The sequence below is a fragment of the Canis lupus genome, chromosome 27 (assembly GCF_048164855.1).
Source record: "Canis lupus baileyi chromosome 27, mCanLup2.hap1, whole genome shotgun sequence".
NCBI lineage: Eukaryota > Metazoa > Chordata > Mammalia > Carnivora > Canidae > Canis > Canis lupus.
Window position 1 is genome coordinate 27,575,516 of NC_132864.1, and position 27,091 is coordinate 27,602,606.

The 27,091-nt window shown below is 53.5% G+C and overlaps 1 long non-coding RNA gene across 1 annotated transcript in view; it reads right to left on the reverse strand.

The window, feature by feature from the left end:
• Positions 1 to 350: 350 nt before the first annotated feature.
• LOC140619001 (uncharacterized) overlaps positions 351 to 27,091 on the reverse strand; it is a 60,069-nt gene continuing 33,328 nt past the window's right edge. The window contains exons 3-5 of the long non-coding RNA XR_012018975.1: positions 25,119 to 25,399; positions 23,640 to 23,800; positions 351 to 1,578 (exon numbers count right to left, since the gene is read on the reverse strand). This is a non-coding gene — a long non-coding RNA (uncharacterized lncRNA). The remainder of the gene's footprint in view (positions 1,579 to 23,639; positions 23,801 to 25,118; positions 25,400 to 27,091) is intronic.

The following is a 27,091-nucleotide window of genomic DNA, read 5'->3' on the forward strand; positions in this document are numbered from 1 at the left end:
CTGGGTGGCACAGCGGTTGAGCATCTGCCTTCGGCTCAGGGCATGATCCCAGAGTTCTGGGATCGAGTCCTGAATCGAGCTCCCCTTAGGGAACCCGCTTCTCCCTCTATGTCTCTGCCTCTCTCCCTGTGTCTCTCAGAATAAATAAATAAAATATTAAAAAAAAATAGAGGGAACAGACTGATCTGTTTGGAAGTGAGCATCCCGTCATGGGAGGAATCCAAGCACTTGCCAAGGATGCCACAGTAGAATTCCAGCATTCCAACAGAAACAACCACAGTTCTTAATTACAGTAAATTCTATTTTTTTTAAATTTTATTTTATTTATTCATGAGAGACACAGACTGAGAGAGAGAGAGGCAGAGACACAGGCAGAGGGAGAAGCAGGCTCCATGCAGGGAGCCTGATGTGGGACTCGATCCCGGGACTCCAGGATCACGCCCTGGGTCAAAGGCAGGCGCCAAACCGCTGAGCCACCCAGGGATCCCAAATTCTATTGATTATATAATAACATGCAGCTATGAAGGTTTCTTACCTGCCCTTTATAAACAGGGAAACTGAGGCTCAGAGAGGCTAAGTGACTTAGCAAGTAGCCAAGTCCCCAGCTGCCTTGTCTGTGTAGCTCAGAAACTGCGCTCTAAACGTTCTCCTTGACGCAATCCGTGAAGTCTCCTCCCGCCCTGAATGTTTGTGATTATCTGCTCACTGTGGGCCCTGGAAGGGAGACTGAGGTTCAAAGGGAGTTGAAGGGAGGGCATCTGAGAGGTGCACGTGTGGACCACCGAGCCCTCGCACAGCCCCGGCGGGGCCGGACACTGCAGAACCCCGAGGGGGCACAGACCACAGAAAAGACCAGTTGGCCTCAGGCTCCGACGGTCCCCCCTGCCCCAAGTGGGGTTCCGGGGCGGGGAGCACTGACGGCCTCCCCCCACCCACCCCCAGAGGCCTCTGGGGGCACTGGTCTCCCTGTTCAGCTCGCCTAACGTTTTCTATTTAAATGCAAATTTTGACTTTTCGCTTGGCAGCTAGCAAAAGTTTTCTGCACTGGAATGAGGGTCACGATAATAATTTATCCACAGGCCTTTTTCTAACAATTATTATTTGTTCAAGGGAGAGAGCGGAGGCCCCAGCGGCTGGGAGAAGGGGCTCAGGGCCTGCACGGAGTGGCCTGCAGGTGTTGGGAGCAGAGGCCACGCCTGGGCCTTATCCCCAGGGCAAGGGGGCAAGGTGGAAGTAGAGGCTGCCCGCCCTGGAGGCCCCAGCTCTGGGAGGCATGCGCAAAGGGGATTGGTATTTACTCAGCCCCGAGCCCTGCGCTGAAGCCTGAATAGGCCCGAAGACTGGTTTAATCACAGAGGTTGGTCTCAGGGAGCTCCCAGTCTGAAGACGGGGACAGAGAAGAAATAGACCAGTGTCATACAGCATGCCACATGCCCAGCGCAGAGGCAGGGGTCCAGACAAGGCTCCTGACACGGCCGGAAAGTCTGAGAAGGCTTCCTGGAGGAGGTGACTGTCGTCACATCTTAAAAATGATGAAGAGTCAGCCAGGCCGCTGTCATGTTCTTCTGGTGATAAAGTCTGTCAATAAAATAAATGGACATTTTCAGATTTAGGAATTTATGCTGTAGAATGTCCCCCCTAGATGCAGATAGATGTATTAGGTTATTCAATGAAGTCTTTAAGCAATGAGGGAAAACCACGGGGAACACTCTAGAGAGCCACTGGTAGGAGATTAGATGAAAGAATGGTGGGATAGCCACACCGAGGAATACGATGCAGCCGTATAAACTGAACACGTGAAAAAGATGGGTTGTGTATGGTGGAGGTGGAATTCGTGTGAAAAGCAGCACATGGATAATTTTTTGAAGTATTTGCTTACATTTGCAGAAAGCTTCTGCAAAAGGACATATGCAGCCCCGGGCATTTTTCCACACAGCCCTGAGCACCCCCACTGCCCCTCTCTGCGTCCCTTTGCCCTCATCTGTAGATGGGGAGCACTGTGCCTTCTTGGCTGATGTCCCCAGGTTGTTGTGACCTGCAAAGGACCGATGGCAGGGAAAAGGCTTTATATACTGTAAAGTGCGATGACCCGGAGTCGTCAGCCTCCTCCCCCCTGTGGGCTCCTTCCTCCATCAGTGTTCTCAGAACAGGAGCCATGTGGAGGAACGAGTGTCACAGCCACCCTGGGTCGGCGGCTTATGCCCAGCCCTCAATTGGACACCTCCTGCAGCTTCAGGAGGATGCCCCTCTGGGTATTCCAGGTAAGCCCCCACCTGATCCGTCCCAGTTCCCAAGAAAGCAGGTGGACAATGGGGAGAGGGTCCTGCGAAAGAGTGACAAGGGAGCAGAGAATGAGAGGAAAGAAGGGACAACCAGGAGAGGGGGTGATGCTGGGGATTACTGTGTGGGCACCTGGGGCTCTGTCCTGCTGGGGAAACAGCACCTGGGGCTCCGTCCTGTGCTGAAATACAGCTCAGGACTATCCCTCCAAAGGGTGGGAGGCTGAGACACTTATCCACGATGCACTTATTGATGGCATCCCACGGTGCCAGGCAGAGGAGGGAGCGATGTCGGGGCTCAGGTGAGGTGTTGCTGTAGTGCCTGGAGCTGTCCTGCAACTAGATGGGGGTAGGGTCATGTGATGTGAGGCAGAGAAGGCACCTGCTTCCCGGGGCAGTCCCTCTTCCTCTTACACCTTCCCTTTCATTCCCCGTGGCACCCCCAACCCATTTTCCAAGCTCCCGGCACTCAATTGTAGGGCAGGAGACAACCGGGAGAAATCACCCCAGCAAAGGAAAAGCCCAAACCAATGCCAGAAGGAACTATTCTCAGCGTAGAAAGGCAATGAGCTAAAAGGTGCTCCCCACCCCTGCCGTCTCCCGCAGTCCCCCACCGTCCCCTGCAGTGGAGATGGCGGCTAGAAGCAAGTCCTTCTGTATGGGCTCTGGCGCTTCAAACCCAGCCTCTGTGGCGGCCCATTCCTGTGTGTCTCCTTGCGCCTTCCCCTCTTCTGCACACACACACAATGGACACCTGTTCTCAAAGCCCCCTCAGGCCACGTCCACACTCCTATGAAATGCCACCCCTTCTCCTACTCCTGCCTCTTACCGTCCATGTTATTAAAACAAGCAGCCACACCAGCCATCCAGTTCATGCTCCTGCCTCTAGACTCCTAGGATCCATGACTGCTGCTCTTCAAACACCAGGAGGACCTATGGCGGCCCCTGTGCCTAAGCCCCAGCCCTGTCTCTCCCCCATATCCCCTTCTCCTCTCTTTATTTGCCATGTCAGCCTCCTTTCTGTCCTTGAAATAAGCCTCCACATCTCCCACCTCAGGGCCTTTGTGCTAGCTGTACCCGCCTCCTAGAATCCTCCTCCTGCAGCTTCCTCACCACTACAATTGTTCTCATCCTTTGGGTCTCTGATGACATGTCACCTGATCACACTGACCTGCTGTATCAGTTAGCTACCGCTGCGTAACAAAGCATCTCAAAACTTCATGGCCCAAGGCATAGGCATTTGTCTAGCTCACAAGCCCACAGTTCTACTGACTTCTGCATGTGAGGCCCACTGGCAGAGCAGCTGGGTGCTGGCTGGTCCAGCTTGGCCTTGACTGTGATGCTCATCCCTGTTCCGCGTGTCTCTTGTCCTCCAGCAGGCAAGCCTGGGCTTATATTCCCAAGGTGGTAGCAGAAGTCTGCAAGGTCTCTTGAGACTCGGGGCAGGAGCTGGCCCTGCATCACCTACATCACATCCTATTGTCCAAAGTCGGTCACAGATCCAAGAAGTGGAAGGGAAATAGTGTCTACCTCTTGACGGGGTGAGCTTGGAAGGCCCATTGCAAGGGGCCGTGGCGACAGGGAGGTGTGAAAGGCTGGGCACATTTGTGCAATCCATCCACTTCACCTTCCCTGACCACTCAATCTAGAAAAAAAACACCCCAAGGAATGTGTCTCCGCCCATTTGGTTTCCCTTGCTGCATTCATCCCAGTGTGTTATTATCTTGTTTACTTAATTGACTCATTCTTGTCTGGGGCCCCCATGTAAGGTCTCAAGGACCAAGACCCAGAGACAAGCACAGTGCCTGACACATAGTAGAGAACACTGCCTGACCCCATTTCTACCCCCAGAAGGAACAAAACAAGCCAGAGCCGTGGCAGCTGGGCCTGGGCAGGGAGGGCGGGTGCTCTGGTACCCCGTAGGTATGGGGCTCAGCCTATCCCGGACCACTCTGCCCAGCCTCAAAGGCCCCTGACCCCCAGCCCCCAGCCTAAGAACGTAGCAGATCCTCCTCCTCCTCATCCCAATCCTGATCCCGGGGGCCCGCTCTGAGGAGCCAGGGTCTTGCTTCACAATTGCGTCTGAATGCAAATAGCTCCGCCAGTGAGAATATATTAAAATCCGCGGTGTCAGCGATCACAGTGGAGGAGGGGGGCCTTGTGGAACCTGAAATACAGACGCCTGTCCCGATTATTGCTGCCTCCCAAGGAGGCCGGAGGGTGCGCACCTCATTGTATCTGGGGAGGGTTCCCCTGCTTGGCTCCCCGAGGTTGTGCACCACTGTGGCCAAACTCTGTGGTGGGTGGGCGAGGCCCCAGGATACGGCAGAGAGTCTAAGAGTGTAGGGGTGCTGTCTTTCAGGGAGGATCACCTGCCGTGGGGCAGTTTGAGGAGCAGTGAATAAAAGGGGGCAGGACAATGGAGCCCCGTGGGCCACGGTGTAGAGGATGCTCACTTCCCAACTCATTCAAGTCGCTCATTTCTTCATCCGCTCACCGTTCCCTAGGCACACACTCAGACCCGCTAAGTCCTTTCCTTAGAACCTATCTGAGGCTCTTTCAAGTGCCTCAGACCTGCAAAGCCTGGCCTCACCAGTGCCCCCACCTGTCCCCTGACAGTGCAGCATGTCACTGAGGCCTTCATTGCCCTTGCCAGCTCCCAGAAGTCCTCCCTGACGGCCCCCCCACAAGGACACCACCCACGACCCCTTACCCTGCCCCCTATTCCTTCATAGTTCCTGGCATCACTTATATTAATTCACTTTTTCCCACCTCAGTCTCCCCATTAAAAATGTCAGCTCCGTGCCCATCTTTTTCGTGGCTGGGTCCCCAACATTTGCACATTACCTGGCAGGTGACAATAAATGTTTATTGAGTGGCCAAATGCATGATCAGGATGAGAGGCGGGTGTCACAGGTCATCGCCGCCCAGCACGTGCTGATTTCAGCAAGAAGGGGGACTATGATAACCCCACGATTCTGAGTCAGGAGGGCAGTAGAGACAAGCCTTAGGATAAGGCCCAGGGAGCATCCCTCTACAGGCCCAGAGGCCGTGTGCGACTCCCTTTATGCACCTGAGGACATCACCTGAGCCAGGGGGAGTAGCCAGCTCCTACTCTCAGGAGCTCTCAGGCCAGCGTGGGAGGCACTCAGTGACTAATCGAACAAGTACATGATACCATAGAAAGTGGGAACGTGTGGTGAGGAGAAAAATAAAGCTGAGGGAGGGGTCGGGTCGAGCTGAGGTCGAAGGACAGGGAAGGTCAGGGAAGGCCTCTCGGAGGAAGTGGTGCTATGGCAGGAAGCTGGGTGGAGAGGAGTAGCCCTGTGAGTTCCTGGGGGCAGGGTCTCCCAGGCAGAGGGAACAGCCGGCTCCCAGGGAACCCTGCTGGCCTATCTGCGGGGCGACCAAAGTCCTGGGGTGGCTGAGCAGAGCAAACAGGGGGGACACGCTGCAGCAGGGGCTGGGGGAAGAGGGCCTCATGAAGGGAGCCCTTGGGGAGTTCTGAGCAGACCTGGGGAGATCCTACAAATGGGTTCATGGCTTCCCCCTGCTAAGAGGGGCCACGGGAGAAGCAGGGAGCCCAGAGAAAGGGCCACTGCAGGTGCCACGTGGGAGGGTGACAGAGGCTCGGGATGCTCTGACGGTAGAGTTGTCAGGACGACTCCAGGACTGGGTGTGAGGTGGAGGGAAGAAGAGGATTCTAGAATGGCCCATGGGTGTGCCTTGGTGCTAGAGGCAAAATGAAGCTACCTGGGTGTGGCGGGTGGAAGACAAACAGGCTTGGCAAGTAAGCCCGGCAGGCAGGTACAGGTCCCCCCCAAACCGTACGGTGCACCCCCACCTCACCACAACGACCGCACCAGGTTGTCATCTGGCTTCTGCTAACGGCCCCGCCATGCCGGGGAGCTCACCACCCAGCCAGGCAGTGGGTCTCGTTGTCACAAACACAGCTCTTCTCTGCTTTCCTGAGCCCTCCCTCCACCCCGTTCCAGCACAGAACCCCTCTTGGAATTCTGGAATCCATGAAAGGAAACAAGGAAAGGAAGAGCAGGAGGGAGGGAAGGGGGGAGGGAAAGGTGGGCCAGGGACCTGGGCTCGTAGAAGCTCCCTTTTTCCCTCTGTCTTAGTCTGCTCACGCTGCCATCTCAGAACACCATGGACTGGGGGTTTAAACAGCAGCCTTTTCCCTTCCCACAATTCTGGAGTCTGGAAGTCGGGGAGCAGGTGCCAGCGGGGTCCGGCTCTGGTGAGAGCCCCCTTCCTGCTCCTGCACGTGGCAGCCTTCTCGCGGCGTCCTCACGTGGCAGGGGGTAGAGGGGTCCCTGGTGTCTCTTCTGGAAAGGCACTAATCCCATCAGACCATAGCCCTGCCTTCATGACCCTAATGACCTCCCCAAAGCCCCCAATCCCATCACATTGGAGGTCAGGGCTTCAATACTCAGCCTGTGACATCCTCCGAGGGCCACTCCACTACAGTGATGCCACTGTCTCCACGTGACAGTCCACGAGCCTGAGGCTCAGAGAGACAAATGGATGTGCCCCAACCCCCACCCCCAGAGGCAGTGAGTGGCAGAGGAGAGACTGGAGGCCCTGACGGGGCCCCACCTTCAGCACAGACATGATCCCACACTGCCTCTGAACAGAACCGACCCCAGGCGGTGGGGGACGGGGGTGTCACTTTGTCCAGCCTCCGACATCCCGGCACACACCAGGAGCGGGAGTGTGACACCCAGGACAGGCTCCTTGCTGAGATGCCAAAACACGAGTATGAAAATGGGCCCGTATGGTGCCGAGGCCCCTCCACCTTGGGGATACCTAGAGAAAATGATTTGGGGCACACAGTCTCCCCGGAGCCAGCGGGGCTCATGCCGATGTTTCGGACACCTGACCCCCAACAGAAGCAAAACCCCCGGTTTGCTGATACACAGCAGGTGCTGCGTTAATGTGTGCGCGCGTGCATGAATTAGGGGTTAAGTCATGACCTGTGTCTGTCCCCTTTCCTGGTAAGGAGACGAGATCATCAAGCCTTTTGGTAAAAATAATAATAATAATAATCAATCAATCAATCAATCAACCCCAGGGTTTCAATGGCAGGGCCGAGAGACCAGGTGGGTGCGCCAAGTTGAGCCGGGACGAGGCGGCCGCGCCAGCCCCACTGTGGGCCACTGATAAGAGGGCTCGGCTGGGGAATCCAGACGGCTTGTCTATCAGCCTCCTAAACACCATTCTTACAAGTTTTTTTTTTCCTCCCCCCTTTTCATTAATACGCAGAGTGAATAGAACATTGAATAAAAATCAGCCCTTTCTGCACAATTGTGGGATTGAAAGGTAACTGTCAACAGAAGAATTGGGTGACAAAGGGACCCGTTTCGCGCTTAGCAAATGATTTTCGGCTTGTCATTTCAATGGGCTGTGTTTTTCAGAGATTGTGGGGTGGGTTTTTCTTTTTCTCTTTTTTTTTCTTTTCTTTTCTTTCTTTCTTTCATTCTTTTTTTTTTTTTTTTTGAATAGCATTTATTACCACGCTTTAAAAAAAAAAATTTTTGCGTGTTGTCTTTGCAGCCGCCCTTCCTTCGCAGATGCTGTGTTTCCCTCCTCCTCCCGGGTCTCCTCGATGCAGCTTTCTCCAAAAATAAAATAAGATAAAATAAGACACACGAAGAGATCTGGAAAGCCGAGGAGGGGAAGAGAGGTTTTGTGAGGAGCAGATAGTTGCAAGGTAGGAAGCAGAGGGTGAGGGAGCTGGGCTGAGGCCCTGGCGGGTGGAGAGGGGGCCTTGAACTCTGACCCTTGGGCTTGGCCTGGCGGGATTAAGGATTCTGCGGTAGCCTGGGGGTGTGTCTACTTTGTCCCTTCGGGGAGTCAGCATCCTGTGGCCCCCTTGCTGGCTGGACCTTGCTGTTGTTGTACTCAGGGCAGCTTACTTACAGGAGCCCCAGGTCCGTAAAGAGGGTGTGTCCCATGGTCTGATGGCCGTGCTGCAAAGTTCTGCTGTGACAACGCATCGCTCATAGACACCTTGAAGCCAGCTCTCCAAACAGGCAAGACGTATCACAGAAAGCATACACCTGTCAGGGTATCAAAATCATGCCTTCCACACTTTCATAAAAAAGCATCATTTTTAAAGAGCTTCTTTGCCTCCCTTTTCTCAGAAGAGCTTGTGACCAAGAGCAGGGATCCAGCTGTAGCTGAACAAACCTGTTTCAACCCACGGGCCTCAGCTTCTTTCATCTGTGAAATGGGCCGGTGATACAAAGCCACTGTCATTAAGCACGGAGCAGGGGATCACTAGCCATCAGTGGGACGCCGGTGAAAACTGCAATGAGACAGTGCCGCTCACCTACCAGAAGGGCTACAATTAAAAATAGTGACACAACCAATTGCTGATGAGGGCGAGGAGGAACTAGATCATTCATACAATGCCAGTGGGAATATAAAATGGGAAAAACAGGCTGGCAATTTCTTCAAAAAGTAAACACTCTACCGTACAACCCAGTAATCACACTCCTGGGCATTTGACTCGGAGAAATGAAGACTTATGTTCTCACAAAAACCTGTACGTGAATGTTCACAGCAGCTTTATTGGTAACAGCCCCAAACTGGAAACCGCCCAGATGTCCTTCCACAGGTGAGTGGATCCACACAGTGTGGCTCATCCATCCCACAGAATACTACACAGCAGGGGCAAGGAGCAAGCTATGGATCCGCACCACCTGGATGACTCTTTAGGGAACTGTGTGGAGTCAGAAGAGCAAGTCCCAGGAAGTTCCATACTGTATGATTCCATTTACATACGACTGTCCAAGGGATGAAATTAAAGAAGTGTAGATGAGTGGGGGAGGATGGGGGACAGGTGTCAAGGGTCAAGGAGAAACTGGGGCGAGCGGAAGTGGGTGAGGCTATGAAAGGCCAGTGGGAGGGTCCCTGTGCTGATGGAGATGCTCCTGATGTTGACCGTGTCCATGCCAGTTTCTGGGTCATTACATGTCGTATGTTAATATTGAATCTCGTCTCGGGGTCATCACTGGGGGAAAGTGGGGGAAGCTCTGTGGGATCTCTCTAAATTCTTTCATTCAACGACATACGAATCTGTAAGTATCTCCAAATAAAAAGCCTGATTAAAAAAATAAAAATTAAAACCGCAGAGCCCATTTGACAAATAGAACGTTGTGCAGCCCGAGATGTGTGCCAGGTGGATTTGGGGGTGCTCTTGTTGAACTGGGGTCATGGCCAGCAGCTTCTTCTCTGTCTCCCAGGGGCACCCACAGTTTGGAAACCCAGGGGCTGTAGGACCCCTCGGGGATCTCCTGTCCCGGAATCTGCAGATCCTGGGAGGTGTCACTGGGGGCCAAGCCAGCCTTGGGTTTCCAGACTTTATCTATGTGGGCTCCAAAAGGTGAGACCCTTTTTGTCCCTTGGCTGTTGTGCTGAGTCATCCCCTGGACCCTGTGAGGGTTCCAGGCAGGGAGGGGGTGGGCAAGACACACCAGGCCCGGGGCAGGGGCCGCAGCAAAGTCCGGGAGGGCTGGACTCTGTCTCCGCCCCCCCTAGCAGCTGGACCACGCCCTGGCCACACCGCGGCCACGTACTGCGGTGTCTGTCTACCTGGGTGCCTACTGCCGTGCTCTGTCCCCCTACCACAGGCCCATAAAGTCAGACCCTTCCCACCCTAGTCCAGCCCCACTACTCAAGGGGGCTGTGCTGAGGCTGGCAGGGTGTGGGACCCCTCAGAACAGGGGCAGGAGGAGCAGCGCCCAACATGCTGGGACTGGGGCGCCGGTCTCCTCCACGGGACTCTGCTGTGGGCTCACTGCGCCGCTGAGTGTCCCATGGCCCTTCTCCTTCTTTGACCTGTGTCAGCAAGTGAGAAGGCACTCAGTCATGTCATCGGTACTCACTGAGCACTTCCATGCGGGATGCTCTTCCAGATGCCAGAAGGACCCCAGCTCCCTCTCCAGGGGTGAGGTTGAATGTTAAACGAGGAAACACATAAAGGAGAATATTTTGCAGTAAAACAAGGTGACAGAGCAGGACTGGTGGGGTGCAGGGGAGGGCCTACTCTCTGAAAAGGGGAAGTTTGAGCAGGACACAGTCTTGTGAAGGTCTGAGGAAGGACGTTAGGGGTGGGGGAGTGCATGCACAAAGGGGGGGATGGCATGCACAAAGGCCCTGAGATGCAGACAAACTCAGTAGGTTTGTGGGGTAGAGACCAATGTCGGGATGGGGGTGCGGTGAGCGCAGCAATGCAGGACCTGAGGTCAGATGGGTCAAAGGGACCTAATGGGTCCTGAGAGGCGAGGGTTGCCAGGAGTGAGGAGTCCGGCTCTCCTTCTCAAGGCAGGGAGGAGGAACCACATGGGTTTGGGGGGGGGTGGGCAGTGGCCAAGCTCTCAAACACTTCTAAAGGATCGCTGTCTGCAGTGGGAGGACTCCCAGGAGGGCACAGACAGGACAGGGCAAACATCCCTGCAACCTCCCTGGGGAGGCTGTAGGGCCCAGAGCATGTGAGGTATCATTCACGCACACAAGGCCTCCCCAGCCTCTAACAGCTCCCAGCCACCAGCCTCTTGTCCAGCCCTGCTGCTGCTGGCAGCCCGGACCTCCCAGGTGTCCCGAGGACAGTCACAACAGCAGCCAGGGATATCCCCAAGCGGTCACAGTCCAGGGATGCTGGTGCGGGGTGGAATCCTCCCGCCACCTCCCTGCGTTTCCCCAGCCTGCTCTGCACCATACAGACCGGCCCTGGTTCTCCAGCTGCCTCGCCCTCAACAGGGCCAGCCAGGGGGAGGGGCTGGTGGGAGACCGGAGGCCGAAGCAGGGGTGAAGGCCGCTGCACCTCCTGCGTGGCTCCCGTCAGGCAGCCCTGGCCCCGGGGAAGAGATCCTTGTATTACATTCCCTCTGTTGATATACTGGACGCCGGTGGCCTCCCTGGACACTTGAGCCCTACCACCCAGGCCTCAGGTCATTCGGAGAGCACCAGGTCAGCCTTTGCCCAAGCATCCCTCCTGGGGGGAAGGCCACCTGCCCAATCCAGGGTGTGTTCACCCCTCACAGCCCAGGACAGAGTTCTCCACCCCTCTCTCTGTGGCAGAGGCCTGCTGGGAGCTTCAACTCCATCCCACAGGCTACAAGAATCCCCAGAGGCCCAGACTCTTAACTGAGAGGGAAGAGCAAAGCACCCGCCCTCCTAGGCTATGGAATATGCCTCAGTTTCCCCATTTGCGAGAGGAAGTCAGAGCAGGTGATCTTCCAAGCTCTTCACTGAAATTCCAAGGATCTCTGATTCATCGGCAATATTAAAGTCTAGCATTGATTGAGCACCTAATGTATTCCCCACATGTTAAGTGCCCTCTGAAGGAGGCAGCTCATCAGTCCTCAGCACATCCTCACGAGGCAGGCACAGCTAGCATCCCCATTGCACAGATGAGAACACCAAGGCACAGAGAATTTGAGTCATTTGCCCAGGACGCCTGGCTGATACATGGCACAGCTGGAATTTGACTAATGTCTACTTGACCCTAAGCCTGTCCCCCTAACCACTCTCCTATGTGGCCTCTTGATTATAAGTAAAATCCATGGGTGAGAGCAGCCCAGGTGGCTCAGCGGTTTAGCACCGCCTTCAGCCCAGGGCCTGATCCTGGAGTCCCGGAATCAGATCCCACATCGGGCTCCCTGCATGGAGCCTGCTTCTCCCTCTGCCTGTGTCTCTGCCCTCTCTCTCTCTCTCTCTGTCTCTCATGAATAAATAAATAATCTTAAAAAAATAAAATCCAAAAACTTATTTTTGTCATAGATGGAAAGAAGATTTATTGAGGTCCTACTAGATGCCAAGCTGGTGCTGGATATTGAGCAGTGAGCAAAAAAGATAATAAATCTTTCTGCTTCCACCAAGTTTATATTCTGGTTGGAGGAGGCAGACAATGCATAAGTAAGTTATATGGCAGTCGGTGAAAGGTGCAATTGAGCAAAATAAAGCAGGGAAGGACACTGGGCAGCACTGGGGCTGGGGGTAGCAATTAAAAAGAAGGCGGTCAGAGGAAGCGGTGCTGAGAAAGTTGGCAGAATCAGACAGGAGGTGAGGAAGATGACCGGGCAGGTACCCAGACAAGGAAGAGTCTAGGCAGGAGGAGCAGCAAAAGCTGGCACCATGTCACTTCCCCTCCGAATGCCTCAGTTTCCCCATCTGTAACATGAAGATGGTCACTCAGGTTACACCGTCCACCCGGAGCTCATCTTTGATTCCTCCCTGGAGACAACCCCACCCAATGGTACCAAGTGTGAGTCTTTCCAAGCAGGCCTTCCAATGCACATGAGGCACTTCCTCCTCATCCTCAACCCCAGGCTGTGGGCTGCTGCCATGAGGTTCTGGGACACTACAGTGGAGGCTCTGCTGTAGATTGGGCCTCACTCTTCTCCTCTGTGTAATGGGCACCACACCACCACCCCACAGGTGTCTTTGCTGATCCATGGGGACAAAGAACATAAAGCATCTAATACTAGGCCTAGGACAAAAAACCTTTCGTGAGGCCAAAGCCACATGAAGACAGAGGTGGGAATTAGAGCGACATGGCCACAGCTAGGAAACACCCAGAGCCACCAGAAGCTAGAAGAGGCAAGGAGGGATCCACCCTTAGAGCCCTCGGAGGGAGCACGTTCTGAGTGACACTTTGATTTTGGACTTCTGGCCTCCAGAACTGGGAGACAATCAATTTCTGTGTCTTAAGCCATCAGGTCCATGGTACTTTGTTACAGCAGCAACAAGAAACTAATCCAGTATTGCTTCTTTTAATACTCTTGCACCACATGGTTATGAATCACAGCTGCCCGCACATCCATCCTCCCCTCTAGATTGTGAATTTCTGGAATGCAAGCACCATGCTTTGGGGGCCTACAGAAGCATGGAATATCCCTTAGCTATTCTGCTTGAGGGAAACTAAGTCCCTGCTTAGAAGGATTAGGAACAAGGTTTTTATTTCTGATCCAAGACTGACGGAGCCTTGCCCCAGTGCCACTGGCAAGACTTGGACCCAGAGCCCTCGGAACCATCAAGCCTGTAGCAGCTCCTGCCAGGGATACATGCAGCCTCCAGAGAGCATGTCACTCTACCAGCCAGTAGTTCAGACCCTGCCTGAGTGAAAAGGCAGAGAGAGAGAACCTAAAAATCTCTATGGACTTGTTCATTTAGTCTAGTCCATGAGGGAGGCTGCATTTTATTAGAACAAGAGAATCAAGTGCTGTGATTCAATGGGTCTTGGAAAGAATCGACTCAGGGCCCCACATGTATTGACTGCTGGGCTGGAATTACAGGACATGGAGAGGATTTACCTGTGGGTTCCTGGGGAAAATGAACTCCGTATGCCAGCAACTCCCCACCCCACTTCCCACATACACCATCTTCCCTGTAAAGGCTCTGATGTCCAAATTGAGTCCCCCTGCTGAGTAAGAGAAACCCCTAACTTGTTGCTTCCTGCCTCCTCCTGGCAAGCTTAAACTATGGCATTCAACATGATCCAAGTGGTCAATCATGATGACTGATGGTCAGACTCCAGACATGGTGGCCTTGGGAACAGTTCTGGGGCATCACTCATTGACCCCTAGGGCATCATTCATTATAAGAATGGTTATTGTCTGGCACATGCTTGATTACATTGGATGGATGGATGGATGGATGGATGGATGGATGGGAAGGAAGGAGAGAGGGAGGGACAGCAAGGGAGAAAGAAGAAAAGAAGGAGAAAAGGAAGGAAGAAAGGAAGGAAGGAAGGAAGGAAGGAAGGAAGGAAGGAAGGAAGGAAGGAAGGAAGGAAGGAAAGGAAGTTATACGGGAGTAAGGAAAAGAGGAAAGGAGGAAGGACAGATGGATAGTTAAATGGATGGACGGATGGATGGACACGTGGATGGATGGACGGATGGACACATGGATGGATGGATGAATGGATGGATGGACATATGGATGGGTGGATGAATGAATGGATAGATGGACACATGGATGAATGGATGGACACACAAATGGATGGATGAATGGATGGATGGATGGATGGATGGATGGATGGATGGACACACAGATGGGTGGATGGATGGATGGATGAATGGATAAATAAAATCTTTTGGAGTTGAACAAACACAGATTCAAATTCTTATCTCCCCCCACTAACTTATCTGTGTGATTGGTTCAAATTACTTCCTATCTCTGAGCCTCAGTTTCTTCAATTATAAAATGGAGGTGACGATGCTTAGCTTGCTGTGAGTTCTAACAAAATCATGCCTGTGAAGGGACTGGTCCCACTTTCATCACACCTTTCTCAGAGTCTCCTGGGCAAGGCTCATCTGGCACATACTAGGTCCTCAGGGTGCCTTAGAGGGGGCCATCACTTTTAAGCCCCAGATCGCCCATCTTGCTTTGGGGCTATGAAAGCCCTTTTCTCTGTGGAATCAGAGGGAAATTCTGATTTCACACAGAGGTGGGTAGAGAGCTAGGCTGGGACATGACCCCTGCTCACTGAGGACCAAGGCAGACACCTGTCCCAAGACTTGTCCTCCACAGGAGTCCACAGGCTGGGAGGGTGCAAGCACAGCACACATACCCCAGCTGACCTCCCTACAGGTGGATTTACCTGAGCAGGAAGGAGAAGCAGCCTCTTTCCTCTACCCTCTGTCCCAGGCATTGGAGAAGGGAAGGCTGCACGGAGCAGAAACAGATGTACATGCTGTGCCTCTCTGGGCGACTGGACACACATTCCCAACTGCTCTGCCAACCAGTGAAGAGGATATTTGGGAATCTGGAGAGTTTTCTGAGTGGCCTTCAAACCCACACTGCTCATGTTAAAGTCAAGAAGAGTACAGGCCTTGGAGCCAGGCAGGACCTGTGTTGGCTTCAACTAGTTAGTCTACCTCCTTGACCGAAATGGGTGGACAAATATGTTGCTCCCAAAAGATCACGTGAACTGTATCATGTCAAAGAGATGCGGGCATGAAGAGTGGTCTACTGCATGAGAATGGAAATCTCCAGCCTGTCACCCAGGCCACAGGCCCCTCAGCAGGGCTGGATATCACCTGGACAGGAGGCCTGCCTGGCTAGGACCACTCCAGCGGTGGGAGCATGTGCAGCCGAGGTCACGTGAGTGAGCCTGGTGGATGCAAACTATTGTTCTCAGATCTTCACCTGCTCTTAACCAGCTGTCGGGGGCTCTGCGAGGGACACCTGCCATTTCCAGGCTGGAGCTGCCCCATTCCAAACTCCCCAAAAGTTCCCCCATTAATGGTCCCAGCTCCTCCTACTCAATCCTTCCTTCCAGAATAAAGCAGCAGAGAATTTTCTTCTCCCTGCAGACGCATCCCCTAACAGGGGCCCCAAGAAAGGGCTCTCAGAATAATTGAATAATCCCAGGCAAGTATGAACAGCAGTTGAGGAGGCGTGTGGAGGAGGAACCCAAGGTGAAATTTATTTCTGTCAACTGGTGGTCTATTTCCCTGATACTATTTCCTTGTATACAGATAAGGAGTTATCTTAAATGACCATGTCTTTTTCAATTTGTACTTAACAGTCAATCCCATTTTCCTTATATGATACTATCGCAGCTGGATGAAAAATGCATTCAATAATCCCTAAGGATCTTCATATATCAATATCAAATGGTCTGAAATTGACCTGTTATAAAATCCAGTCCTTCAAGCTAGCAAGAGACTGAATCAAAAAGAAGCAAATTTTAGCGCTCACGGCGTTTTGTGGAAGCTGAACGCTCCAGCACCGGAGCTCACGTTTCCCGGGTCCTTAATGAGAACAAATGCTCAACATCCATTAAAAACCAAAAACTTACCTGGAAGATGTACCTGGATTATTGATACATCTGTCTAACGCATGGGGCCTCTCAGACACGTGGACCGGCAGGAGCACGAAGGCCAGAGGGGTGGTAACAAGATCCACCCAAAAGTTCTTAGGACCCTGAGGTCGGTGCCCCAAGTTGCAGAGTGTCACGGAGTCCCGGGGCTCAGGAGAGAAGGTTGGGACACACGTCTCACATGGCCTCGGTCCCTTTCCACGGCAAATATGCGATATGCGTTCTTGCCAAGTTCCTCTGATGGTAAATAAAATAAGGAGTTCGGCCACTATTCACAGCTCTTCCTCTGTTCGTATCAAGTCCTCAGAAGCTCTACTAGGAGGGGCGGACTCTAAAGTCTCCCCAACTCTCCTCATTAATAGTTACGATGGAAGAACGATCAACATTGTGTCTGTACTGAATCCTTAGGATAACCCTCTGCTATTAGAGACTGAAGAAACTGGAGCTCAGCGCAGTAAAAGGACATGCTTAAGGCCATCTATCTGGTGACAGAGCTGGGGTCCAAGCCCAGAGTCTCCTAATGCAGAGACTATACCCTCCACTGCTGCACATTTCAATTAAGTATAAGACTGATTAATATTTGATTAATATTAGAGGAGGAGGAGGAGGGAGGGGAAGAGGAGGAAGAAAGTGGTACAGATGATGCCACCGTCTGGGCTCTTTGGGATCAAAGAGGGGAAAATGAGGTCCCCGTGACTGGGGCAATCAGGGCAGGCTTCCCGGAGAGGTGGTTCAATCGGTGCCCAAAAGGGTGTAGATGCTGGAATTGGTTCTGTTTGACACCCCTATGCTCTGGCCTTGCTGCTATTTAGACAACATGTGGGATCCGTGGGGATGAACCAGGATGGAGAAGACACAGGTCCTGTCCTCGAGGAGGCTCAGATCAGAAATCAGGTCACCACAGGGGTGGAAGAATGACAGCCTCCACGTTGGACTGTCCCTTCCACAGACAGGTACGGGTCGCAGGAGAATCACATGGGCCGAGTCTAAAGTCCAGTGAGACCAACCCAGAGCTGGTGAGCTTGGGCAGTTGACTTCGCCTCTGAGCCTCACATGTTGGTATCTGGAAAATGCGGCAGCAAAACCAACCTTGGCTGGTTGTGAGCATGAAAATCACGTAGGAGGAATCTCCAGCGTGTAGTAGGTGCTCACAGCACATTGGCTTCTTTTCCATCCTGCATGGAACGTCAGCTCTGTGAGGACAGGGATGGCGTCTGTTGTGCCACCGCTGGGTCCCGGGTGCCAGACACAATCAGTGCTTGGGGCTCATTTATGAAATGGATGGAGGGATAGATGGATGGGTGGACGGGTGGATGGTTACAGAGGGACCCAAGCTCCAGACATCACATCCAGGGCTAAATGTCCTGCAGCCCCCATGTCCTCCAGGAGAAACGTCCTCTACTTTGAACCAGAGAGCCAAGCCCCAGAAGTCACTAGCTTCCCAGCCCCAGCCTCTTCCCCAGCTCCTTCCAGCTGTTTCACACCAAAGGGTCAGGATGCCACAAATCTCCATGCACGTCTTCAAAGTGTGAGTGTCCGCGTGAGTGTCTCCCACCAACATTAAATCCAAGACATTGAAAGAACAGCCAGATAGCAAACCTAAACACATCCCTGGGCAATGCCCGGGGCTTGATGAGCCGAATTTCTGTCTGGGGTGAGGTGGTGGGGACACTGGGGGTGGCAGGGTCTGTCCCCAGGAAGCACGGCCAACACCTATTGATGTCACTACGTACCAAGGACGCTGTGGTAAGCAGCTTATGAGCATCACAGCAACCGACCTTGACAAAAACAGTTTTTCCTTACTTCCCGTAAGGGGGCACTGAGGTCAAGCTGGGATCCAGGAAGCTCCTGAGGAGACACAGAGGTAAAATGAGGCTGAGCCCTCGGGAGCCTGCCATCCAGCAAAATGGGCATTGACCACAATTCTGAGAATGTATTACTGTATTGTGGTGTATTTATGTATGTGTCGTGAATGCTCAGGGGGAGGTACATCTAAAACTGCCAGAGTGGAAGCAAGGAGGGTTTCCTGGAGGAGGTGGCATCAAAAGCCTGAGTCATATCAGTAATAACAGAGATATTTACCAGAAGTTTCCCAGGAAATAGGTAAAATGATCACTCTTTACTTGCCAAAGGATAGAGATCTGGCCCAAAGAATGGTCCGTGAGCTCTGTAAGTTCCCACCGTAACACCCTGTAAAGGCTTCCCACCAGACTCAGAATACAATCCAAGCTCTGCAGTAGCCTGTATGTGGTCAAGCCCCTGACTATCACATGCCGTCTGCCCTTGCCCACTCCACTCCAGCCACACTGGCCTAACTCTTGCCCGCCCCAGGACCTTTGTGCATGCTATTCTCTCCACTTGGATTGACCTTCTTCCGCTATTCATGCAACCAGCTTTCTCTCATCTTTGAATCTCAAACCAATAGTCCTACCTTCAGAGAGATCTTCCCTGACCCGCCATCCAGTGTAAAGTAGGTGCCCCTTCATTCTCCATATAACCACCTTGTTTATTTCCTTGAGGACACTTAGAGGTGTTTTGTTTTGTTTTGTTTTTCCTTTGTCTCTTGCCTTGTTGAATCCATCCGTGCTAGAGGACTACAAATTCCCTGGAGACACAGATGACCGCATGCTTCTCAGTCACTGCTGTATCCCCAGTGCCCATCACATAATAGATGCTCAAGAAAACTCGTCAAATGAATGAATGAACTGATGGCTTCTAAATGTGAAAGAATGGTATCAGACAGAAGCCTGGAGCATCAGATATCCTCTGCACGGCTCTCAGACTTGGCCAGAAAAAAAAAAAAAATGAGAGGGGTAGACGCAGGATCCCTGCAAGGGTGATCTGTCCTACGAAAGAGGGAGTCGGAGGTGACTTGCTGGAGACACAGCCCAGTTGGATGCGGGAGTGTGGCCGGGAGCGTGCCGAGCGGAGGCAACGGGAGCACGGAGTCTTCCCTCCACACCGCGCGTTTTTCGGAGCGGCCCCAGAAACACCTGCATCGGCATCTCCGGGAAGTGGTGAACAGGTAGTAAAGGTGCATGACTCTGCTGAATCAGAGTCTCCGGGGCTGGAGCCGGGGGATCTGCATTCTCACCAGCTATTGCAGGGTCCAGGTACATCGGGGTTTGAGAAATGCTCCAGCCTCAGAGTCAGCGAGAAACTCGGAGCCAAAGTGAGCCAGCATAAGCCACCGCCAACCGATCTGGCGTTCTGACACCCCCCCACCCCAGGCCTGGCGGGCGCGCGTCCCTTGAGCCCCGGGACCCCCCGGGCCAGCCCTTCACCTCCAGGACAGAAGTTCTCTACTTCCTGAACAGACCCTGACAATCCCTCCCCGTTTGGTGCTAATGGACTTGGGCTGCCCCCGAGCGTCCGCGCTGCGCCCCAGGAACTTGCTAGATCAGGGAGAGAGATTGGCAAACACGATGCAAACATCACTCATCCTGTTTGGTGGTGGGAGAGATTTTCTTTTTTAAAGAGGAGGGAAAAAAAAATCCCTGATGATTGACTGTGTTTTTGCATCTTCCAGCCATTTGTTGCCATGTAATATAGACATTTGCCTGTCAACAAAAACGCCGTCAGTTTTACAAACACACTGATTCCACTGGCTTCGTCGGGGGGAGTGTTTTGACTGGCTTCACTTGTTGAGTATCTGTGCACCGCTCTGCCCCGAGCAGCTGTGATGCAGCCTCGGGCCGCCCGAAGCTCTCTCCTCCCGGCAGACTTCCTTCCCTTCAGACCAGCAGGATCCGACCCAGAGAGGCGCCGGGCCCGTGGGAAGCAGACTGGGCGGAGAGCCTGGGCCTGGAATCAGACCCGATGGCCCCTGAGCCTTGGGCAAGCCACTTTCCTTCTCGCCACCTCAACTTTTTCTTTTGTAAAATGGGAACTGTTCTCAACCCTTCCCTGTGAGGATTGAATGAGATCGTCTCGGTGAAGGAGGTGGTGCCACGTGGTAGCCAGCCTCCGAGCTGGCCTCGCATCCTCCTCGCATCCTCCTCGGCTTCTGCTGTGCGTGCCTCTGTAGAGTCTCCTCCCACACTGAATCACAGAGGGCCTGTGTGACCAGCGGAAGATGGTGGCCAAGACGGGGCAGGACTTCCAAAGCTAGGTCATAAATCCACTGGTGCTCCCCTCTTTGCACTCTTGGGTCACTCACTGGGGAGGAAGCCAGCCACCATGCTGGAGGGTGCTCAAGCAGCCCCAAGATAGACCCACGTGGAGACCCAGGGGAACTGAGGCTCTTGACCAAACCAGCCCATGAGTAGGCCACCTTGGAATTAGATCTTCCAGTCGGGGTCAAGTCTTCGGATGACTACAGCCTCCCTCCGCCCCCCCCCCCACCCCGTATCTGAATGCAACACTAAGAGAAATCCAGAACCAGAGCCACTCAACTCGGCTGCTCCCAAATCCTCGACCCACGGAAACAATGAGGGACAATATACAATCACTCTTGCTTCAAGCTACTAAATCTTGGGGTAATTTGTTACAGAGCAATCGAGGGTTGATACATGCAGTAACTGGCACATAGATAAATACACCTCGAGATAAATAATAACTAATAGTTATTGTTTTCTGGGCGCCAGGTACTCTGCTCAGCGATTTACATACATACCCCTATCCGTCCTCACCCCACAACTGAGTTAGAGACCCGTATTAGGCTTGCCTTACAGACGAGGCTCAGAGAGATGGAGCCACTTGCCCCAAGCTCACACAACCTGAGAGTGGCACAGTCAGGATTTGAACGGAGCCCTGTCTGACGCCAGGAGGGTATTCGCAGTAGCTATGCCACATGCAATCCAGAGAGCACCAGGAATCAGGGTTATCGGTGCTGGTCCTGACTTCGGAAGGGGTGTTTTCGCTAGCGAGGGGCGGGGACCAAGAAAAGGCAGTTTGTGTTTATGCACCCTGCCCCCACATCCTCCGCGGCAAATGGGACAAAGCCCAGAGTCCCCTGGCCTCAGGACATGGCTTCTGGTAGCCAAGTGGAGGAGGCCCAGAGAGGGCCGCAGAGTCCCGGGGCAGCCCAGGAGGGACGGCCCACTCTGCTGCCTGCGTGGCCTGCACACCAGGGCTGCAGGGGTTAAAGAGAACCGCTTGGCTGCAAGAAAATCTCTCCACCGGTGTTAGAGCAGGGGAAAAAGACAACATGATTGTAAATTCCGCCAAGGGAATTCTGCTATGAATCCGGCTCACCTTTCGCAGACCCCCCCCCACCGCCCCCCGCCCTGCCTGAGAGGATAACTGACCTTTGGAGGGAAATAATGAAAAGAAGAAATTCCTTGGAGAAAATAATGTGTCCGGGCCTCAGTAATGAGATCGGCTCCTTTTATGTTGCCATGGTGACGGCAGTCATTTTATAATACAAAATACATGAATGGGTGCGGGTGGCCGCAGCCTCATCGAGCAAGGGGGGGCCTGGGGGTGGGGGGGTTGGCCTCTTGCAGGCTGCGGTCTAGGGGTCAGGCAAGCGGCCGGGGTCACGGCCCGCGGTGCCCCATTCCCCTGGAGAAGCAGGCCTGGCTCCATGGGTCTTCTTGGGCTGAGGGGGGTCAGGACTTAGAGGGGGGCTGGGGGTCCGATGGACAACATCAGCCTCCGGGAGGGCTGGGAGTGGGGGTGTCAGGGGGGCCAGGGCGAGGCTCTGGCATATTAATAATAGTGACACTTAACCCCACTTTTCTGCAGGCGTGTGTAAACCAGCACGGGGCCTCATCTTCTCTGCCCCATGAGAGAGCGGGCATAGTGACTCCATTTAACAGATTGAGAAACTGAGGCTCAGAAATGCGAAGCAACACATTGGAGGTGTCACCATAGGGATTCCGGCCCAGGCATGGCTAAGGCCACAGTTTGGGGTCAAGGTGGTGGACTCTGGCCCAGGGAACTTCTCAGGGTGTTTCATGTTGGGCAGTGTGCGTATGTACAAAGGCATTAAGCTCTCACTTAAACTTTGTTCACTTGACAATTTGTAAGTTAAACCTCAATTTTTAAAATTCTTTCTGTGGGGACACCCGGGTGGCTTAGTCAGTTAAGCGTCTGCCTTCAGCTCAGGTCATGATTCCAGGGTCCTGGAATCAAACCCCTTACCAGGCTCCCTGCTCAGCAGGGAGCTGGCTTCTCCCTCTCCCTCTGTCCCCCACCCCCCCTCCACCACTTGGGCTCTATCTCTGTGTCAAATAAATTTTAAAAATCTTTTAAATTTTTTTAAAAATAATAAAATTGTGTGTGTGTGCATGTGCGCACACAAGCATCTAACACAGCGTGCAGATGAAGTATGAGGTCTCTGGGGTCAGTCAGTGAGACCTAAATGCAGACTCAGCCCTAGCCCTAGCTTCATGTGTGACCATGGCAGGTGGCTTCCTGCCCTGGGCACCCTTGTCTTTGCCGGGAGACAGCACAACAACGTGCCCACCTCCTAGAGTTGTCGGAGGATGCTACACACGGGATGGACTTAGCTCACGGGGTGGGATAGAGGGAAAGCTCACACATGCTGCTAAGTGTCGCTCCTCTGTCCTGATGTGTTTTCAGGATTATGATGATCACGACAGGAAAACCAGGTGGAGTGGGAAGCCTTCTGGAGAAGGGACCGGAAGAAAGGAGGAAAGGCGGGGAAGCCAGGAGACAGGGAAGAGGAGGGAGAGCCTGGTGAGAAGGGAAGAGGCCGCACAAGCGAGGCAACCAGAGAGAGAGAGAGAGTCGGGGCTGCGAGTCTGGGAGAACCAGTCACTCTTGCGCTGTGTGGCCTTGGGAAAAGCACTGTCCCTCTCTGAGCTCGGCTGTGAAAGGATTACCTGGGGGGCCCTGGGGAGCACACAGTAGGTGTACCGGCTGCTGGAAGAGGGAGGAGAGGAAGGGGCAGGGGTGGCAGCCAAGAAGGAAGGGCCAGCCCTCCTTGGAGTGTAAATTTAGCCTCGGACCTTAACTGTCGCTGACACCCACTGTCTGTCCCTTGCTCTTGAAAGCCGGCACCGAGCTCTGCCGCCAGCCGTGAGAACCGGAGGTCAATTCCAGCAGGGACCCTTGGAGGGAAACACAGTGACAGCCCTCAAAATAACAGCCCCAGTCAGCTTTTTATAGATCCGAGCCTGAGCGGGTGGCATAGGGGCGGGTTACAGAGGTTTTCGTCTGGGAAGGTAAATTAGGGAAGGCCCGGACAGCGCTGCAGAGAACCTAAGGTCTGGTCCAGAGGGAAGATCCAGAACGATGACATCACACCTCACCCAGCGGGCTGTGGGTCGGGCTGCCCTGGGCTCTGACCTGGCCACTCGCCTGCAGAAGCCGGGCTGCTTCGGGCATGTCCCTTTGTCTCTCTGGAAAACGGGCTTAACGTCCAAGGCCACTGACACCACCAGCAGCTTCCTGTGCCAGCCCCGCTGAGCACCACACAGGTGCCTTTAAAGCCCTATGCAGTGCGGGTATCCTCATCTTACGGATGAGAAAACTGAGATCCACAGAGACCAGGCAAAGTGCCCAAGGTCACCCAGCTGCTAAGAGGCTTGACAGGGATTTGAACTCACCTCTGGCTCCCTCAGAAGCCCGTCCTCCTGATGCTGCATCCCCTTGGGAGGAAAGGACGAACCACACACCTGGCAAACAATCATGTCCATCCCCGGCACTGTGATGCTTACGTTGTCACCGTGATCCCCAACTTCCGAAATCCCAAAACTGAATCAGGAGCCTGAGGTGAAACAGAGCAAAGCTCCGGGTTGGGGAGAGGCAAGTGTTATGTCAAGGGCATTAGTTTGGGGTCGTTTGGATGCTTCAGGGAGAAATGCCTTCTTGCTGTTCAGTGATCCCTGAGAAAAATGTCTTAGGGCAACACGGAAATGTAAGAACAGGCCCGCCAGCGGGAAAACAACACTCTTTTCATTCCCGTGTTCTATTCCGCGTTGCCGCTGAAGCAGCCGGTTCAGTTAAATAGAAAGTTACCCGGTCACGATTTGTAGGAGCCGGAGTCTGAGCCCAGTGTTGCCACTGGCTCGCAGTGGGATCTGTTTTCCACCTGCAGAGGGAAAACTGAGCGATCGCTTGAATTCTAAGTGTCAAAGTCCCCGTCTGGCCTTGCTGACCACTGCCCAGGCGTGGAAACCAGGCTCAGAGAAGGCAGAGGGTCAGCCCCGTGTCTCACGGTGGCTCCAAGCCGGACGTCAAGCCTTAGGGCTCCTACTCAGCCCCCACATCCCCCCTCCCCGGCCTGCTTCTCCTGCTCGAGGAGAGCCTGTGACCCTGGTGGAGCGACGGGTCCCTTCTGAGCATCTGGCTCCTCTCTGCCTGGGGCTGGAGGTGGTGTCATGGAGACATCTGGGGGCAATCTGGCAGCCCCCTCAGCCTGTGGATCTCGGAGACATCCTGGGGCGCTGAGCACATCTGGCTGGCGGGCGGGAGCCACAGCAAACATCTGGGGGAGGGCGGGAGGGAGGGGCGGAAGGAAGCCGATGCTCCTGGGGTCTGAGGGACACAGTCCTGGCCCTGCTCCAGGGAGCCAGGTGAGCACTATAGTTTCGGGGCTTCGGAACGTGTGTGTGAGTCCGTGCATGTGTGCACATCTGTGTGACCATATGTGTGCATGTGTGCGTGCATTTGCGTGACCATTGGTGAGTCTGTTGGGCTTGTGTGTGTGCACGGGTTGTGTCCGTATGCGTACACATGGGGCGTGTGTGTGAATGCGTTGCTCTGTGTGTGTGTGTGTGCGTGTGTGTGTGTAGGCATGTGGCACGTGGCTGTCTAGGTGTGCATAATGGTGCTACAGTGCTAAAGACTGGGCTCAAATCCCAGCTCCACCACTCCTCAGCTGTGTGACCTCAGGCCAGTCGCCACCCCTCTCTGAACCTGTAAAGATGGGCAGGACGACGGGCGGCCCCAGACCCACAGCCGAGCCTGGTGACTCCTGGGTGTCGTCCTGCCCGTCGCGTCTCTGGCCACCAGGGCCCGGCCCACGGCCCCCAGGAGGGCCCGCCATCGCCCGCCGCAGGAATGCCATATTTCTATCATCTTACCGACAGCGTCAGCCTCTCTCCGAGCTGTTTCCCTTTGGCTCGCAGCCAGATTTGAGAGTTTTATGAAAATTCCCAAGACCTTTCGCCGTCTCGACTTGAGAAGTCGGAGCTGCTGGGGCTGGGGTGGGGGTGGAGGCGAGACTACCGACGGCAGGAAGCAAGCTGCGTTCCTGGTCCCAACGAGGGGCTGCTGGCGGGAAGCTCCGAAGGGCTGGGACGTTCTTCTCCGAGTTAAAAATATGTAGCCCGTCAGCTGCAGCAAAGGCCTCTGTGACCTAAACCTGTAAGAGAAAGCAGGAAGGTGCAGGCGGCGTCTGTTGCCGGCTGGGAAGCAGACGAGGTTGGTCGGTCCCAAAACCAAAGGCGCCCAGCTGGCCTGTGTCGGCCACATGCTCACCTGGGGCGGCAGCGTCCCCTCTACTGGGGACTCTATCCTCAGCCACAGTCTCTGTGGCACAATGCCTGGATCCGGGGTTCAAATCCCGGCTTTGCTTCTTACTTGCTGTGTGTTCTCTAGAGAGTTGCTTTACCTCTGTGAGCCTCAGATTTTGTTTGCTTGTTTGTTTGTTTGTTTGTTTGTTTTTAAGGGGGTTTCATACCCAACTGTGGCTTGAACTCACAATTCTGAGATCAAGAGTCACATGTTCCACCGACTGAGGCAGCCAGGTGCTCCCGAGCTTCACAGTTCAAAATGAGAACAAGAGGGGCTCCTGGGTGGTTCCATGGGCAAAGCATCTGCCTTCAGCTCAGGTCATGATCCCAGAGTCCCAGGATCGAGTCCTGCATCAGGCTCCCCACTCAACAGGAAGTCTGCTTCTCCCTCTGACCCTCCCCTCTCCTATGCTCACCCGTTCACTCTCACTCTCTCTCAAATAAGTAAAGATAAATAAATAAATATAAAATAAAGTGAGAGCAAGAAGGCATGCCTGAAAAGATGTCTCTGAAGATAAAGACAAATGGTATCTGTGAAGCTCAGCCTTCTTTGGTTCCAGAGTTAGGCTGGGCCCATGCCTGGGGGAGCTGTGCTCTCCTGATACACACAGTTGTTTGCGAGAGAGAGGATGGCCCCAGGCCTGCGAGTCAGGAGGCCCGAGCTCTGCTTGCTGTGTGGCCTTGGGCAAATCACTGAACCTCTCTGGGCCCTCTCATAAAATAAGATGGTTGAACTGGACCAGTGAGTCCCCCAGTGAGTTTCAAACATCCCAGTGGCCAAAAGATGGTGGTTAAAAATTTTTTTTTAATTTAAAAAATATATATATGCACATATATATAGTAATTATCTAATATTTATTTTAATATGTTTTAAAAATATCACCAGTTCTAGCCTGGGATGTCTTGGATATTGTTGCTAAGGCTGAGGCTAAGATTTTTTTTTTTGAGTGAATCAATGTAAGGTTGATTTGGAGAGTAACCTTGGGTAGATAATGGGGCAAGAACCATTGAGATGGAGGCACCTGGGTGGCTCAGAGGTTGAGCATCTGCCTTTGGCTCAAGGCATGATCCCGGGGTCTTGGGATCGAGTCCCTGCGGGGAGCCCGCTTCTCCCTCTGCCTGTGTCTCTGCCTCTCTCTCTGTATCTCTCATGAATAAATAAATTAAATCTTAAAAAAAAAATTGAGATGGCCCAGGAAGGACCAAGTTTGGAGAAACAGCCCTGCAGATTCCACAGAGGAACCCAGTTCAAGTCCCGGCTCCTCCCTTTCCTAGCTTCAAAATGAGGAGCAAGTCCTGGCGTATCTGAGCCTCTGTTGGCCCCGCAGTAAAACGGGAAGGGGAAAAGCACCCCTCCTTCCCCCAGGCTGCGAGGGAAGGATTCATGGGAACGAGGCTTGTAAAATGTTGGACATGACTCTGGCCGATGACAGATACCCCGTGCAATGAGTGAGTTACACTATTACCACAGAACTTCAATCCTAGGCTAACTCTTAGCACAATTCCATATTACCATTACTTGTACTGTCATCATCCTCCGG